Source organism: Ursus maritimus, unplaced genomic scaffold, assembly GCF_017311325.1.
Source record: "Ursus maritimus isolate PB19 unplaced genomic scaffold, ASM1731132v1 scaffold_25, whole genome shotgun sequence".
Classification (NCBI taxonomy): Eukaryota; Metazoa; Chordata; class Mammalia; order Carnivora; family Ursidae; genus Ursus; species Ursus maritimus.
Genome location: NW_024425008.1, coordinates 25747386 through 25765692, shown reverse-complemented (window position 1 = coordinate 25765692; position 18307 = coordinate 25747386). Strand labels below are relative to the sequence as shown.

At 50.5% G+C, this 18307-nt stretch overlaps 1 long non-coding RNA gene across 1 annotated transcript; it reads right to left on the bottom strand.

The window, feature by feature from the left end:
* Positions 1-531: 531 nt before the first annotated feature.
* LOC103671153 lies at positions 532-17522 on the bottom strand. Its single transcript, XR_570745.2, has 6 exons — positions 15262-17522; positions 13129-13271; positions 9370-9416; positions 8229-8344; positions 4757-4851; positions 532-3720 (listed from the first exon to the last, which is right to left on the bottom strand). It is a non-coding gene; the product is annotated as an uncharacterized LOC103671153 (long non-coding RNA).
* Between the last annotated feature and the right edge of the window lie 785 nt (positions 17523-18307).

Genomic DNA, 18307 nt, shown 5'->3' with positions numbered 1-18307 from the left:
ACCCTGCTTTACCTTCATTGCTTAGTCTAATGCCCAGTTGGAAGTATCTTTTTTATTTGTTTACCTGTGTAACTGACTTACTGAATGGGCTGAACTTGGAGAGGGTCTCTGAGGACAGAGCTACATTTTTGTCCCCTCACTGCCTTCAACCATGGTATGGTGAATTTCCCTTCTCCACCTTTAATGACATCTCCAGCAGAGTCCTTGGCTTGACTATCCCCACCACCACAAGAACAGTCTCGTTTCTGTAATTAAGACCAATTTTTAGGCACTAAAAAGTCTGGTCCTGTCCAAATCAAAACCTCATCCAGTTTGACCATTCTTGCATCCAATTTAATACTCCTCCCCTCCCCCCATGGGCCTATCCTCTGGCTCAAGACCCTGTGGTAGGGAGAGTAAGGCATGGACTGTGTTCGTTTTGTTTTTGAAGATTTACTTGTTTATTTGAGAGAGAGAGAGAGAGAGAGAGAGAGAGAGCAGGGGGAGGGGCCGAGGGAGAGGGAGAGAATCTCCAGCAGACTATCCGCTGAGTGCAGAGCCCGACACGGGGCTCGATCTCACGATCCTGAGATCATGACTTGAGCCAAAATCAAGAGGTGGACACTTAACCAAATGAGCCACCCAAGTGCCCCTTGCATGGTCTGTTTTTCTAATCTTCCCTTTCTGCTGTGGCTCCCCCGTGTCAGGGTTGGGGGAGAGATATTACAGGATTAGTGGCAAAATCCTGTGACAGGTGCCTTTGGCTGGCAGGTGCCAGTGCTCTTTCTTTCATGGGCACATCTGTGGGCTCTTGGGAGTCTCCCCGCAGGACCCCACCCTGCACTGCTGTAGCAAAGCACGTTCTGGCCAGCCCCTTGCAGACTCCTGCATTCCCTGCCTCTTGTGGGACTTGTCTGTCCGTGCCGGCACACCACTGGTGACTTGGCTGCTCCTCAGTTGGCCATAGAAGCCACTCCGGCCAGGATCCACAGTCAGAGGCCTCCAGACAGGAAGTGCACACAAGTCTCTTCATTTATGCCCATCCTCAATTCCAAAAGACACATGTTGGGTTCTCCCCAGAACTTCCTTGCTGTGTCTTGGGGCACGGGGGGTGCTTGCAACTTCCAGCAACTCAGCATCCATGGAGGGAGAGTTAAGGGGAGTCATGCTAGTCTCCTCTTCTTGGAAGCCCCCAAGCTCTGTGACTGGTTCTTTTGGCGCTTGGTTTGCGCTGAGGAGTGCCCTCAGGGGAGATCTCCCCTTTGCCTACTAATGCAACAGTTCCCTACCTCGACAACTTTCTTCAGTCCCTTTCATGTATAGACTGGAATCCAGGGATGTGGCGCAAGTGTTGTTGAACCAGTTCTGCCTTTTGGACGGTGTCTAGTACTTCTCTTTGGAATGTGAGAATATTTAGTCCTTATTGTTCTAGTCTTTGCGGCCTCAGCAGAAATTCAAAGATCACAGAAGAATCCTGTTCAACAACCTATAAAATCATGTCTGGCTTCCCAAGCCACAGTGATAGCTCAAAGGAATAGATATCCTGTCTGCCTGGCTCACCACTTTTTCCCCAGAACCTAGAACAGTGCTTGACTCCAACAGACAACCAAGAAATACGTGTTCAGTGGTTGGCTAAGTAAATGAATGACGGAATGATTCCATCCAGTAAAAAGGGCCCACATTTAGACCCACTTTAAGAGAGAAAAACTGAGTTTCTGGCAGTAGTTACTGGTCCCAGTGCATGTGTTTGCTGCCTCCAAGGCTGGTCCTAAGGATCTCCTTGAATCTTGCGCCTTGTGTTTTGAGATGAATGCCATCTGAATTTCCAGAATGTTCAGTTCTCTCCCTGAGACACGGCACCTTCCCAGCTTTGAGAAAGTCTCAGCTCCACACCTACCCCTAGCCCTGTTATCCACCCCACTCTTTAGGTCGGGATGGGGGGGCCCTCCTCTTCCCACTACCTGCCCTGCTCCTTCAGGAGCTCTCCTCTTCATCCCTCAACGCTCACCTCAGAGCCCCATGAGCCTCCCAAGGCCAGAAACCTTGGCGTCATCTTTGTCCCTGAGCTATTTTTTCCTCCCATGTGTCCAAGTCATTATTACTGCTCCGTCTCCTCCGTCTGCACTTCTGGAAGTCTGCCGCCCATTCAGCCTCTCACCACTGGCCTGGGCCAAAACCCTCATGCAGACACACTTCCCTCACCACTAGCCGCCCCGCCCACTCCTCTGTGAGTACAAGTGGTCCTTGGAAATTCCCACCCTGTTTTCCTGGGGCTGCAGCCTGGCTAATCCACTCTGAGGACTCTCCTTCTGCCCCACCCCCGTGCCATCCCCCTGTCCTGGCTCCCTCTTACCGCCCATCACTCCCTCCCCTGTAACTGTTGGGACCTGTTGATACAGCTCTTCAGAATCTCCAATCCCATAAACACTTGAGCTTTTTGTTTGTTTTTCTTTTCTAAAGCTGCCAAAATTTATGGAGCCTCCTATGGTCCAAGCACTGTGCTAAGCATGCTACATAAATTGACTCATTTAACAAAATAAAGGAGGCATTATGATTTCCACGCGTAAAAGGGGAAACCGAGGCTGGGAATAGCTACTGGCTGGTTGGTAAGTAGCAGATGCAAGACTCAAACTTCGATCATTTCTTACCCAAGCCCAAGCTTGTCAGCATGCACCATGTTGTTCCTAAGCCTGGGCTTGTGCCTCAGCAGCCTTCTTCACCGGTGGTACCTTTCCTGGCCCCTCTGCCCCTGGTACCACCTGGGTCCCGCCACTGCACATTCCCCGCCCCTTCCCTGCCTGCAGGCCCACAATCAATTCCCTGATGATATGGAGTTACCAGAACCTTTTCTCCCCCTCTACCCTTCTTGCCCAGGACAAGAAGGGGGGTGAACTGTTTCCAGCATGGCCCCTGACTCACCGTGCATCACTTCCTCACCCCTGATCCCAGCTTCCTCCCCAGTGAGGCACAGAACCCTGCTAAGCCTACTCACCCATCTGGGGGGGCTGTGGAGAGGGGGAAGGAAATCATCTCTGGAAAGTCCTTCAGAGAGAGGCAGAAGGGATTGATAAAGGATTCCTGCAGCAAAGGTTTGCTGGGACACATGCATCACACAAGGGGATGGAGAACTGCTGAACACCCAGGGCCACTTATTCGCTTTCCCATGTCTTGTTGGGATAATGCCAGCAGCCACATGGCTACCAGAACCTAAACTAAGTTGGTAAATAAAGACCAAAACGAGGAGTGAATTTCTGTTTCCTTTGCTGAGACTCAGACTTCCAACAGAATTCCAGGGATTTTTCTTCCTTGGAAGTGACTGGACCTCCAGCCCCAAATTCCTCTCCCCAGGAGAGCTTGTTCCCCCGCTCAGCACAAATAACACATTTCCCGGTTAATCAGTGGGCAGAACAGCTGAAGGAAGGCTGCTTGGGCCCCTGGCCATCCAGATTGGAGCAGCTCGTGGGCTCCGATGTCCTTGCACAGACACTGGGCAGCTGAGACCTCGGCACGGCGCAGCCTCAGCCTCCGTTTTGGAAGGTGGGGGCTGAATGAAGAGTCTCCAGCTCACTCCTGCAGGGCCCACGGGGGCTGCCAAGACCCTTCCACCTCAGACACCATGGCCTGGCATCCCCGCAGAGCTCACCGTCCCCCCGCCTCGGTCTGCCAATGCTGTCTTCTCCAGGTGGCCATGCATGCTTTTGTCTTCTGTGAACTGAGCTCAGCTCTCAGCTATTTTCTCATCTGAAAATGGAGACAAAGATGCTCTTCTTGCTACCCCCGCCTTCAGGGCAAATGAGATAACCAGTCCATCTAATCTGTGAGGGGCGGGGGGGATCGATTACTGCCACTCCATCTGCCAGCTGGTATTTCTTGAGTGCTTGAAGTGCACCAGGCGTGGTGCTAAGTGTTTCCCAGACATTTTCTCATTGAATTCTCGCAGTGATTTTATGAAGCAAGTACTCCTGTTTCACCACGTAGCACATGAGGAAATGAAGGCTCAGAGAGGTAAAATGGCTTCCCCACAATCACAGAGCTAATAAGTGGCTACAGTAGAGTTCATTCCTTGGTTTGTCAGGTTCCAGGTGTGAAGACTACGCCAGCCTCCAGAGGAGCTTGCTCTGGAAACGCCCCTCTGGGTGCAGTTCTCTGGGAACTGGAAGCGTTCATAGCTGTGTGTGGTGTAGTGGGGGGTGCTGATGGCCACTTGGACTGCTGTCATAGGAGAGCCCCCACCAAGCACATCCCACCCTCCTCAGGTCTGTTTACAGCTAGGGACGCATTTTGGGTCAAGGGCAGGTAAGTCATCACGGTGAGTCTCAGTGAATCTGATTCCCTCCCGTGGAGGAGAAGGAAGGAAATCAAGCTTACCCTACATCCAATTGGTTTCAATTGCTAAAGGAAGGCTCATCTTACCCCTCACCTTTTCTCTTTGGAAAAGAAAAGTGCCATAAATAGAACATCTGTATGCCCCTGTGTGGTAGGCATTGTAATTCCCATTTCACAAACCCAGAGGGGTGAAGACTCTTGCTCAAGGTCAGACAGCTAGGAGTCGAGCCAGAAGTCAACTAGAAAGTCTGGGACAGCTCCCAAGCCCATGCTGCTTTTGCTGCAGCAGCCTACCCTTGCTCCAGGATGCCCTGCAATGATGTGAAAATGCAGCTCTTCAAAACAGTAGGTTGTACTCCATTTCTCTCCATTTCCAGTCTCTGATACAAGAGTGGGCTGATTTGAAAGCTCTGTGCATTTAACTAAAGCTCAGACAATGTTTCCTACTTACCTGCATAAATTCCTCCAGGCTCTGGCTTAAGTGGAATCTTTTGGAACTCCTGGGGGATGAAATTTAGCTTCTTTCTAAGCAGAGTCTCTGAAGACCTGAGCAGGAAAACAATGTGAGCAGCCTGGAAGGCCTCCTCCTTTTAGTTCCTTTTGGTAAGACCACAGGGGTTTGGAGTGCTCCACAGGGTGGGGGGGATTTGGATGGGGAGGAATCTCATACTGTATTACCCATTCAAAATCCTCAGGGAGAAAGTCCTGTGGGCCAAAGGGCTGTGCCAACCTATCCAGGATTCTGGAATGGCTGTGCTGGAATTTGAGGACAAGGCAAGTAGCAACATCTTCCCTTGGCTGTCACGGGGGTCTCCAGCCTGTCCCCACCATTGGCTTCCTGCTGGGATGCAGTGGTCTCCCTCATACCCCAAAGGATAGGAGTTGAGGGAACAGAGAACAAAAGCTGCTGTAGGGTATTTCCCAGAATAAGCTCTTCCCAGGGAGGCCCGTAAGCAGCCTTCCATGCATTCTTCATCATCAAGACAAAGAAAGGGGGATAGCCCCTTCTGTTATCATCTCTTGACCTCCATTGTCCCCTGGATCATATGCTGAGAATGGAGACACCCAATGAGGTTCTCCCTGGTGCTTCCAATACTCTCTGTAGGACCCCAAGCTCTTGGGGACAGGCTTGGACCCTCCAACTTTTCAAGACAGGGCACAGACACCAGGCTGGGGAGTGGGAGAGGAGGCTCAGCCAGATCCCAGTGGGCCCCAGCCTGCCTGCATGACTCATTCCTTGTTTCCGTCCACTCTGGTCTGAGTGCCTTGGCCCAGGGGCCTCCAGGAGGTTGTAACACAGGCTGGCCCCTCGCCCATCAGGGCTCAGCAGACAAAAATTAAAGATCTCACTGCTCAGGAACTCACACAGACAGCAGAGGCATGCTCTGTGTTCTGCCTCACCAGACCAGACCTCAGGCCGGAGGAGGCTGGTGGCCAAAGGAGGAAGGAAAGGCGTCTCCTGCTCCTCCCCCTCCTCTTTACCCCTCACATCCAGTCATGAAGCCCTGGCCACTGCCACGCTCTTCTCACTCCTCAGGTCATCGCCTGAAGGTGGGGGTGCCACTGGCACTCCTCAGCTCCACTGCTCTCCTCCCCACCTCTGCCTGAAGATAACCGTGCAGGAGAAGCAGACTTGTAAACAATTCCTCAGACATTTTCTGGCAGCAGAGTTCTAATCAGGCCTCTCACCTGCTCAGCAACCCTCAATGACTCCCCATGGCCTCACAAATCAAGCCCCAAACTTCTCACTAGGCCTGGCACACAAGCTTGTCTCATATATGTCCCCTCATGTATCTGGTATTCAGCACAGTCCTACTTGCTCAGAATCCCCCCCTAGTTTCCTCTCCCATATCTCATCGCCCAAATACTTTGGCTCACACCATTTCCTTCACCTGGAATATTTTTCCCACCCCTGCTTGCCCGTCCTTTAGCTCCTATCTCAAAGGCCACCGCTTCTAAGAAGAAGACTTCCCAGAACCCCCACCCGACCCCAAGTCTGGAAAGCTGGCTCCCTCTACTGAACCTCTGTAGCTCTCAGTGTACTACTCTCAGTGTAGCTATCATCTCTTGACCTCCATTGTCCCCTGGATCATATGCTGAGAATGGAGACACTAGGCCACAGCTGCCAGTCCTCAGCAGTGGGAAATACGTGGGGCTTTGGAGTTCCACTCTGTACTGTCATTTACCAGCTTTGTGTTCTGGTTAAAGTGACTTAACCTCTTTGAGACATAGAAATTATAATAGATGTCTTTCTAAGCATCGTTTCTAGATAGGGCAAGTGTATTTACCAGCCACACAACACTCCAGACACAACTGATTGGACAAGAGATAAGCGCCTGACCCAAGGGAGCCCTTTCATTGGTGGTCAGGGACCTAAGACTTCTGTGGGCTAACTTGACTTCAGACATCATTGGTTACTGGAAAAACCAGATTCTGTGTTAAACATTTGAGCTAATAGACTTTTCTTTGAAAACCAAACCCTGGGATCAAAACAGAACAGGCGAGTCCCAGTTCTTGAGAGCTTGCAGTCCAAGGAGGTTCATATAACCCTAGACATAAAGCCAGACAGGCGGTGTGACCTGTGCAGGGTCACACAACTAGTCAGAAACACAGAGAGGGCTAGGACTCAGGGCTCTGGACCTGGGTTTAGTACAGGGTGACTGGCCCCTGCTCCAGGGTCAAAGGCACGTGACCCTGAGCAGATTGCCTGAAGAAGAGCAAGGAGCCACCGTGCCCCAAACCAACCTGTGCTGGCCCAGCTTTTGCACAAAGGGCTCCTCCCTTCAAGACAGCGGTTAAAAGACAAGGTCAGAATATGGCAGGGAGCGCAGACCCTGGTTCTAGTCCCCCATGTGTTCCCCGTGTCCCCCCCGCCGGCCTGCCCCCTTCCTCTTCCAGATATCAATTTCCTCATCTCTAAAAAGAGAGGATTTTACTACATGAACTCAAATTCAATGTCAACACTAAGATTTTGATTTGAGGAGCAGACAGACAAGGGGTGGGTGTGGATCCAAGAAGTGTAGGATCCACAGAACGTGAACGCTGGAGGGGACCTCTCTGAGAGATCAGCCAGCCCACTCCTTCAATTTATAGTTGAGGAAACTGAGGCCCAAAGGGGGAGAGAGGCTTGTCCGAGGTCACATGAGTGGTTATTGGCAGCCTCAGCTCTTGAACCACGGTCTCCTGACTCCCAGACCTCTCAACTCTTTCTCTTTCAAGTCCCTCAGGAAGCTGGGAGCTATCTGGATGCCTCAGCCAGGAAAGCCCAGAGCGGCTGCGCATGTCAGCAGCAGGGCCTCAGAGCCTGGGAACATCTCTGACAGGGTAGGTGCAAGTGCCAAAGCTGCTGGTGGGGAGGGATGGGGCTGGGGGCCAGGGAGGGCGTATTGGAGATAAGCTGTCAGCATCTCTCCTCTTCCAGTTGGCAAGAAGAAACAGAGAAGGGTCCATGATGGTTGAAGGGAAACAGCCCCCCTTCTGATAGAGCCATTGCTCCATGGAGGGCTGGCGTCACCTTCTCTCTCTCCCTCTCTCCTCTCTCTCTCTCTCTCTCTCTCTCTCTCTCTCTCTCTCACACACACACACACACACACACACACACACAATCCTCCCGTGCCTAACTCCTGGGAACTGTCGCTCCACATCCTTGGTCTCAAGATGTATATTGATATTCTCAGGGGCACTATTTGGTGGGACCTGGAGTTTCTTTCACTGCCAGAGATGTCTCCAAGAATCTGCCTACCTTTTAATGCTCAACCTGTCATGATGCCCTCGCATTCTACAAACATTTTTGAGCATCAAATATGCACCCAGGTGCTGTGCTAGGCACTGGGGATGGGTAGGACATCCTCAATGCCAGTGTCATGGTGAATGCTTCAATAGGAGAATTAACAGTCGCTTGGGTTCACTGAAGAACTACTTACCATGCAGGGTGGCGGTTGGCTAGGAAGAGTTTCTCAGAGTCTTGACTTTGACTTGAATCTTGAAGGCTAAAGGAGAGGTCGCCATGTAGGGGAGGGGAATGTGCCAAGGACAGGCCCTGCACATGCAAAGGCAGGGGTGTAAGGTGAAGTCTGGGCTATTGGGGGGAATTTCAAGTAGCTCATGTGGCTGGAGTTTCAATGGGAACAGAAGTTACAGAAGGGGAGATGAGGCTGGAGGGGTAGGCTGGGATCAATTCATGGGGGGCTTAGGTCTAGTCCGCTCCTTTATTCCGAAAGATGAACCTGCCCCACATGCAAGCCATCACCCTGGAGGGCACAGACTATTTATCTGGAATTCTGGAACTGCTGTCCTCTGGTCAATAGCAGGGAGCCATTGGTGTGGGGAGGAAGCAGTGTACTCGTAATCCCTGTCAACCCCCCAAAGCCACCCCAAGTAAACACCAATCGAAATAAAGTCCATGAGCCTGCCATGAGGGCTTAAAACAATCCTCCAGCCCTGCTTCCAACTAGTCTATTCCCCCACATGCCTCCACTTTTATAGAAATTGTGGAACTGCCAATTCAGTAGGTTTGGCCTGGCCCCGGACTCCTACTGCCATGGCCCACCAACCCTTTCCAAACCTTTCCCCAAGTACTCCCCTGAATTCCCACTCTCTCTGGACCCAGATTTTCCTGGAGACTCAGTCCCCCTAGTTAGTCTCCTGTCCCCAAGTCTCGTTCTTGCTGGGCCTCAGATTCCTCTCCAGTCCCATGAGTTCATGTTGTTGAAGTTATGTCATGCTGAAGTATCATAATATACATCTCCAAGCCCCACTCTGCAGCCTCCAGCTTAGCTTTGCCCCATAGATAGATAAGCCATATGTGCTTGACGTCAAACAGAGGGCTGGGGAGGGCCTGGTGTATTTCAGCCACCATTCATTAATCATCCCTTTGTCAGGCATTGGGGTTGCCAAGAAGAAGGTTTAGCCCCTATCCTCAAGGAACGTCCAGTGTAGTGGGAAAGGCAGCACCACATATCACGGTAAGTGCTATGATTGAGATGAGTTCAGGGTGCGATGTGAATATAAGGACAGAGACCTCCAGGCTGGGAGTATGGAACAATTGGTCAGGGAAGATCCTACCTACGATGCTGTCTGAGCAGAGTCTGGAAGGCAGGCCAGGTTTCAGCCTGGAGAAGAAGGAAAAGGATAGTGAGGAGTGGGCACAGCAGTGAATACCAGAGCCAAGTTTGCAAAAAATTAAACCACACCAGAGTCTACCCCGTTTCCTTTTTCAACGGAGTTACTGATCAGAGAAATTTTTGCCAGAAATTTGAATGGTAGTCAAATGAAATTAAAACGAGATTCAGTGTGGATAGGCTGGGGCAATGAGGAGTCTACAGTAATGTGGCTAGATAGGTGTGTTGAAATCATCATTCCCCACGTTGAGGGATAGGTGAAGATTGTGGAGATCTACAGTAGCCCATGAGCCAGGGCTGGCACCTTCACAAGACTTCTCACAATTTGGATGAAGTCAGAAAAAGCATTTTTATCAAATTTTCACATGACATAGGACTGGAGGAATAAATGATAAAAACTGGATGACAGAAGCAAGATATAAACTGATCTAGATAAACTGAGATTTAATAGAGATAAGTGAAAAACTCTTGCATCTTGGTCCAAAATAAGTAATAATTAAAGGATGAGGGATACTTGCTTTGATAGCAGTTCATGTGAAATGACTTTATTTGGGCAGAGTGTTGCGGGGGAGGTACAGAGACTGTTGAAAAGGGAGATCCTGGTTAACTACTGGTTTGAAATAAACTAACAATGCAAACTGCTAAAAGGCCTAGTGCCATCTTGGATGGAATCCAGGGCTTAGAACAGGAAGGGTAAGAGTGTACTCCCAGCTATGCAGATTGTTTAATGCTGCTGCCATGTTTTGGATGGCTTGTTACAACTCGGCAGCATGTCTAGGAGAAGGTGACCTGAAAGAGATAAATACAACCTGGGAGGAATACTTGAGATGCTGGAGAAAAGTCTGGCAATGTTCAACTGTTTGCAAGATTATTGGGTAAGAGAGGGATACAGTTATTCTGTGTTTGCATTAGTCATAGCAGGTTCACTGCAGTAACAACCTCAAGACAGTAATTGATTTTTTCGTTCATGTCAAGCAGGACTCAAATTCACAAGGTCACGCAGGGCCCCAGGATCCTTCCATCATGGAGCTCTAGTATAGACAATTCTTCCTCCTTCTCATTCAGCCAATAGATAGAAGAGGGGAAAACATGTGGAGTTTTGCACAGGGCTTTTCAGGGCGATGTCTGGAAGAGGGCAAGCACCATTCTGTCCACATTCCATTGACGAGAACTCAGTCACATGATCACACCTGACAACAAAGGAGGCTGGAAAATGTAATCTGACTGTGTGTCCGGGAGAAAAAGGCTATGGGGATGTGGGCTTTAGAGCTGTGGACATGGGAGAGATTGCCTTAGGGTGACAAGAGTTCAGAGTTTAATGTATCCACACGAGGACTTGCATATAAATAATGTAGACTTTGCAGCATTATTCATAAAAACCTAAGGTTAGCTAATGACTAAATGCCCATCAACTGGTGAAATCTGGCATATCTATATGATGAAATACTACTCGTCAGTAACAAGGAGCGGGCTACCGACACATGCTACTACACGGATGGACCTCAACAACATTACGCTCGGTGAAAGAAGCCAGTCACAGCACCGTATAGCGTATGCTTCCCTTTATATGAAGTAGTCAAAAAGGGCAAAACTACAGAGACAAAGAAGATCCCAGGGATACGGATGGGAGAAGGGGGAGGGAAGTTACCAGGAAGTGGGCACAAGAGATCTTATTGGGGTGATACAAACGTTCTAAAACTGAGTGATGGTGTTGGTTGTACAGCTTGGTAGATTTACTAAAAAATAATTGAATTCTTCATTTGAAAATGGTGAATTATATTATGTATTAATATGCCTCAATAATATTTTTTAAGAGTTAAGGGTTTAGTGCTTTGAGATTGAAGGAAGGAGAATTATCCTGCAAAGGAAACAAGAATATCCAAAGTGGGAAAAGGAAGTGGCACAGAATCTAAGAAAGGAGATTAATTTTTTTAAAGATATTATTTATTTGACACAGAGAGAGAATGAGAACACAAGCAGGGAAATCGGCAGAGGGAGAGGGAGAAGCAGGCTCCCCACTGAACAGCGAGCCCGATGAGGGGCTCGATCCCAGGACCCTGGGATCATGACCTGAGCCGAAGGCAGATGCTTAATCGACGGAGCCACCCAGGCGCCCCAGGAAGGAGAAGATTTTAAAAAGGAATGCATGGAAACTCTAATCAAAGCTACTGAAATGTCACATAAAATGGGAAGTCAATAGTATTGTCTCTGTCACAGCAGAGTTCACAGTGTTGTTCCAGGTCCAGGATCAGGTACAAGAAAAAACACAGATTTCCACTGACAATAGGTACAAATTTTGGAGTTGTCCAACAGCAAGACAGACCCCACTGCTGAGTAATGAAAGAGAGGCTGGATGTGCATCGTAGAAAGGCTTTCTACGTGGGAGGAAGACCTCTAAGGGGGCCTGAGTCTGTGAAGGGCCCAGGGTTTTTCAAGGATTTGATCACCTCCCTTTGCCCAAGTCTCCTCTCCACTCTTGGCCTTGGGGTCCTCATCTCAGGCACTGAGAGCTCCCTGTTGGGAAAGCAGAGTGGCTCTGCCTCCTGAATCCCTAGGCATCCTATAGCCACTGAGGGCTCCTTAGAGCCCTGAGCTAGCTCAGGGGCCAATAGTCTGTACAATGGCAGGTTTCACCAATGTCAATGCAGAGAACTGAGTAATCCTGGGAGACCGGAGGAAAATAGTCTGAAGAGCCAGAGAGGGAAGACCCTAGAGGATTAGTGCTCATTTTAAAATCACACTTGTCCATCATCCCCCAGAGTTCAGACATGGGAGAGAGAGAATGTGAGATGAAGCTCATGGCAGCCATGTGGACAGTTCCTGAGATAGGAAGAAGAGGAGGAAACGAAACACAAATGTAAATGCACATCTTCTCAGGGGTAAAAGGGAGCTGGGGACCCACCATGTGAGTGGATTAGAAGAATTTAATGTAGCTTTCCTAATTGGAGCTTTGTTTGTTTGATGCCTTGTCTTCGTCACCTGCCCAAAATGGCCACCATGGCATAGAAATAAAAAACAACATCTACAAGTTGGAAGAATCGTTTTTTTCCAAGGACTTGGAAAGCTGTGTGAAGCTTCTGGATGGCCCAAGTTGCCATGGTCGTGACTGAAGCTGCTGGCCTTGCTCCCGTCTGAACTCTGATTCCATGGCAAAAGGGAGAGAATCCTTCTTAGCTCCTCTGGTACCACCTGGTCACCAAAACAGACACTCAACAGGCAACCCATTCATCCAGAAAACACTTGTTGGGCATCTTCAATGTGTCAAGCCCCCTCACAGAGCTTGGAGTCTATTCTCTCTGAGGTACAAGGAGGCCTGCCCCACAGTTCCGGGAAGTATGGCGCCCCAGGTGGGTAATAGAGCTGGAGAAAAGCGAGCTAAGTGCATGCTTCTGAGCCTGCCTCAAGGAATCAAACCCAGAAGTCTTTCTCGTCTCTAGACAAGAACCACAGCTGAGAAGACAGGAGAAAGGAGGGGACAGCACCAGGAGCACAGGTCAGCTGAGAGTGGTGGCTTTTAAACTTTGTAAGCACAGCTCGTGGTAAGGACATCCTACAACATGGTTCACCACACAGGGGCAACCATCTATACCTGGAGCGACTTACCCTTGCTACATACAATGTGATTTCATTTTTTTCTCTTTTGGGATGCTGCTGTGACTCTCTACATTGATTTCACAACCCACAAATGTATTTCAGTGCTCACCTAGGCTAGAGGTACATATGGGCTCCACCATCGTGGTCCTGAAGAAGTCAGATAACTCGGCCAATCAAGAGCGAGAGTTGCTGAGCAGCGACTGGGATGGTCCATGGATTATGCCCCAGAAGAAAGGTCTTCAGCCCCTCAGCCTGGAGAAAAAGGAGTCAAAGGAAGATTCTATCAGGTCTTCATATGTATTAAGATGTTTGTTTAATGTAGAGACGTGGTGAGGATTTATTCTTCGTGCTTGCTGAGGACAGTGTGAAGGGAAGCTCAGATGTCAGTTCAACACAGGATTTGAAGGTGAGTACATGTGGGGAGAAAGGGCAGCAAGAGATTTACACACTAAAAAAGGTTCGTGTGACATTCCTCCTGTTAAAGGAAAGGGAAAGGCAGAGGTCCTTAAAGGCTGGTTAAATTCTTGTCAATCTGGAATGGCTTTAACGTTTTTTCCAGAAGAGGGGGAGGGGCTATGGCTTGAGGTGGTCTCTTCCAGCCCTTAGCTGTCATGACCCCTCAGTTTGTCCCAACCAAACCCATCTGTGGACTTTCACGCTGGCTCAGTGTTCGCTGAGGAAGGTTGGGCTAGATCTGTAGGATCCCCGGGCAGAAAAGCCTCCCTGTTTTCAGACCCTGGGAAGAGAGCCAGGCCAGGGCAAGTCAGAGAGAGAGGACCCGCAGGGGTGGGTGAGGGGAGGAGGGCTGCACGCTGCATGCCAAGCACTCTAGACCGGGTGAGAAGCCCGGGGCCCGGGGGCAGGGGCACGGGAAGGGGCCCCTAACAGGCCGTGAGCTCAGTGGCGGGCGGGAGACAGGTCTGGCTCTTGTCGTACCTGCACTAATGAGCTGGAAGCAGGCGGAAACAGCCCAGCATGTGAAGGCCCGCAAAGGGAAGGCCCTCCCCATGCCAGCTGGACAGGAGAGGACTGAGCAGGGTGGGAACGAAACCCGTCCCCCTCTCCACACCCTGAATTCTCAAGCTGGAGGCTGGGACTTCCAGGAGAAGGGACTTGGGAGGTCAGGGCAAATCAGCTGAGGCGGGAATGAGGCCTCCTGGGGGAAAGGGATTAGAAAGATGCCAAAGGTCGGTGGCATAGGGGGAGAAAGGGCCAAGGGGCTTCAGAGGCACCCTGCCAACCCTGTGGAGGGTAAAGGCCTCAGGGGGTCGTCAGCTGTAGCCGCAGAACCCAAGGAGAGAAACTGAACGGAGGCAAAGCCTGCAAGGTCGACTGGCTTAATAAGGGCAGGCAGAATAGATGAGTCCGCCCAACCCTGCCGGGGCAGCAGAAATGGCCACAAGTATTCACAGACTGTAAACACCAAGAGGGACGGGGCTTGTCTGGGTCTGCAGGGACCTGGCTAGGCCTGGCAGGGGAGAGGCAGGGCTGAGGCGGAGGCCTGAGCCTGGCATTCTCTGCAGTGAACTGTCTAGAGGCCCTGGAGGAAGGATCACTTTGGAGCTCCACAGCCAATTCACAAAGCCTCCCTCGAGCCAGGAGCAGGACATAGCCCCAGACGGGTCACTCCTGCAGGGATCCAGGATCTAGGAACTCAATCCTGGCGTTTCTGTTCGGACTCTAGGCATGGCGCTAGAGTGTGGGGGAGCCCACTCTGCCTCCTAGTATCAGGTGGGGCCAGGGTTGTGGGACAAATATTTATGTCGCATCCACATGAACCTTTCCTATGATCCCTCCCAGTGGCTTCCTCACGCCTCCTCCATTCCTGGCATGGAAAAGTTCTACCAGAAGCAGAAGCCTGTGGTCCAGCCTGACCTGTGTGCTCCTTGTGCAGCACTGGCTGCACAGAACCGAGGCTGTGACCAGGGACAAGTCACCTCTTGTCTTGGGGCCCCAGTTTATCCACGTGTAACATGAGGAGACTGAGCAAGCTCTGTATGCCACGACTTTCATTGGTACAGCCTTTCCCACAGCCTGTGGTTCCAAACGAACAGCCCGCCCAAGTCAAAGGTGGACGTAGCACGCAGGAGGTCACCCACTAGCCTGTGACTAAGGCAGGCTTTGTTCATTTGTCTGCCAAGCAGCCCTCCTCTTGCTCATTCTGATAACAGCATCTCTTTCTCTTTAGGGAATTGCCCTTCTCTTTTCCAGATCATTCTAATGGGGCAGTCAATTGCAATACCTGCCAGGGGGCACATGACTCCAACTGGCCACTCAGGTTCTCTGTCATGATTTGTCCCTGGAGCAGAGACACACAGTTAGAACTGGCTCATCCAGTGGCAGCTTCCAAAAAAGACATACTCCAAGGGGTTCCTGGAGCTGAGCCCTGTCGCTGCCTAGACAGTTTCTAGATACCTACCCGTTTAATTCTTCTATTTTGTTTGCTCCTAAAATCTCTCTGGTAACTCCACTCTTTTTCTTTTTTTCTTACGTACAAACTAGAGTTCTTGTTGTTGCTTGCAACCCAAGAACCCTAATTTATACACAAAGCAAGAGAGAGAGGCCCGGTGGATTAGATGCCGGGCCCCTCCTCCCTGCAGGCCTCCCTCATTTGTGACCCCAGGGCCATAGGCTCAGCTCTGCAATAGCACTGGGTTTGTGTAGGAGACATGGCGGGACAGCGTCTGTTTGCTCGACTGGACTGCGAACGTCAACAACCAAGGACATCTGTAATCTAGATACACCTTGTTCAGGGTCTTGCATGCTGCAGCTGTTCAGTATCATTGAATCAAGATCTAACAGCTCGAAGCAGGTAACTGCAGTGGGGACAAAACTCAACAAGTATCAGGGGATAATATGTGGAGGGCAGATCTAATCAGCTGCTGAACAGACCAGGGCTGGGACAAGGCAATTCCCAGGGCATGCACATGATTTGTGCTGGAAAGAAGTGTTCAGGGCTCATTTCAGGGTTTTGGGGAAGGCCCACACTGTCCCCCCCAAATATCTCTTCCACCTCTTCATGAATACTTCTCATTCCTGAAACAAGAGGCAAAGGCATTCAGTTAACACTTAAATATAGGGCTGGAAATACATCTGCCCCTGGGAGAGTGAAAACAATGTTTTCATTCCCTCTGAAGTGTAAATGATGGGTGTAGACCCTTCCTCGAGAGCAGAGCCAGATGGGAGAAGAAGGGTTGGGAACATAAAGGTTTTTAGGGTGTGGAAAGTGAGAACAAGTCTGCAGGTAGAACCAGAGGACAGACAAAGCGCTGGGAAAGAAGGGCCAGTACACTGTAGAGGATACACATCTGCTTTGGCGGCAAGTTCTGGAAGCTGACTGGGGCAGACTTAAGTGGGGAGAAAGAAAGCACCCTGTATCTTTTGCATAAAGGAGCCAGACCTGGGAAGCCCGGGGCCAGGGCAGCTCTGGGAGTCTGGGGCACAGGAACCCACAGGCTGGCTGGCTTGAGATGATTCCAAGCCAACTGTTTTCTGTGGTCAGTAGTGACTGCACCCCAGATTCAAGTTCCCCAGGAGAAAATCTGATGAGTGTACCTGGGGTCCTGTGCCCCCACTTTGGGTGTGGAGAGGTGGGAGAGTCTCCATGGCTGACAACCCCATCAGGAATGGCTGGAATGGGCGCAGCGGAGTTCCCCAAAGGAAAATTGAGTTTCCTTTATCTGAGGAAGGGGAAGGAGTGGTGGGCATATGCACACAACAGATGTTCACTACACATGGCATGTCAATTTAGAGTGGAAGGAGATGAGTGGGGTGGGGTATGGGAATTGCCAGGACACTCCAGAATCTGCCATAGGAGCCAAGGCTCTGACTCCAGCCCTGAATTCCATCTCCCTCTCCCCCTATAAAAGCAAGCTCAGGGAAAGAACACTGTTTCTGCTCTTGACAGCTCAATAGAATTGTCTCCTTAGCTTCCAGTCACGCTCAGCTCCTGCTAGAGTAATTACCACCCACCTGTTCTCCATGCAAGAATTCACAGCCAGTGGACACACATCTGGCCTGCAAAAGACATGCTTGGGAGTCTCCCAGGCTGCTTGGAACAGGCTGGGGACAGCACAGGGTCAGCCACCGATTCAAAGGCAAGGAAACAGCTGGCCTGAGAGCCTCGGTCACTGTGTCCCGAGCAGCTGCATACCCCTCCCCCTCCAGGCAGCTTGATGGATGTGGGTCAGGTGTGTCCTGGGACGAGCAAAACCCCTGGGATTCAATACTCGGCCCTGCCCCTGCCGTCTTCCTCCATCGTATGGCTGTCCTCCCCATCCCCACCCGCTTCTCCAGTGGTAAAGGAGGGGCTGTTACCTTGCTTTTCTTAGGATTCCTTTATTTTTCTTCCCATTCCTGACCACACTGCTCCCTTCTGAGCACCCCGAAAGTTAGGGGAAGTCCAGGTAAGGTTTTAATGGGAGGGCCAGAAATATTTTGGTGGTGAAAGTAAATGCATCCACGTTTTAAATGTGTGAGTACAGAACTGAATGGGGCCCAAGGAGGCCTCTAGGCCAGTGGTTTTCAAACTTAAAATAAAAAATTCGTAAAAATCTTTGTGCAGTATTTCAGCATTCAACAAATATGTATTGGATACCTACTGTATGCCAGGAGCTGTGCAGGAGGTTACAGCCGTGGCAATACGGACACGATTCCTGCCCCAGCAAGCTCCCAGTCTAGCAGGGCGGGCAGACATTGAACAAATAATGAGGTCAATGGATTGATAATGAGTCACAATTGCAGCAGAGCAGTATAAGAGTTGCATGTAGCTAGGTGGCCTAATATGGACTTGGGGGCCGGTGTTGGGGAAGGCATCCCCAAAGAAGTGACATGTGAGCTGAGATCTGGCAGGTACATAGGAAAGAAGCAAAGAGATGGGGAGAAGAGGGGTCCAGGCAGGACATACTATGAGAAAAATCCCCAACGTAGGAAAGCACTTATGTTGGAGGAAATTGCCGAAGGTCGCCGTGGTGAAGCTGGGCAAGCCGGGTTGGGGGGCAAGAAGGCCAAGGGATGCAGGGACTGCAATGCCAGGGCTTCGTGGGCAGCTCAGAGACGAAAGCAAGAAACTGGGGGGCTGCTCTAGCTGAGAAGGGGCTGACCTCTTTACTCCCTGCCAAACACATACACATACATCTGCTTGCCTTGTGGCCACTGAGGCTTCTCGGGGGAAACACACGGTTTATCAGAACACAGCTTGGAAACTACTAATCTGGCCCTAGTTGCCATTTTCAGATGAGAAGAGTGAGACTTGGCAGTCATCCACCCCCAGTGCCCTCTCTGTCAAT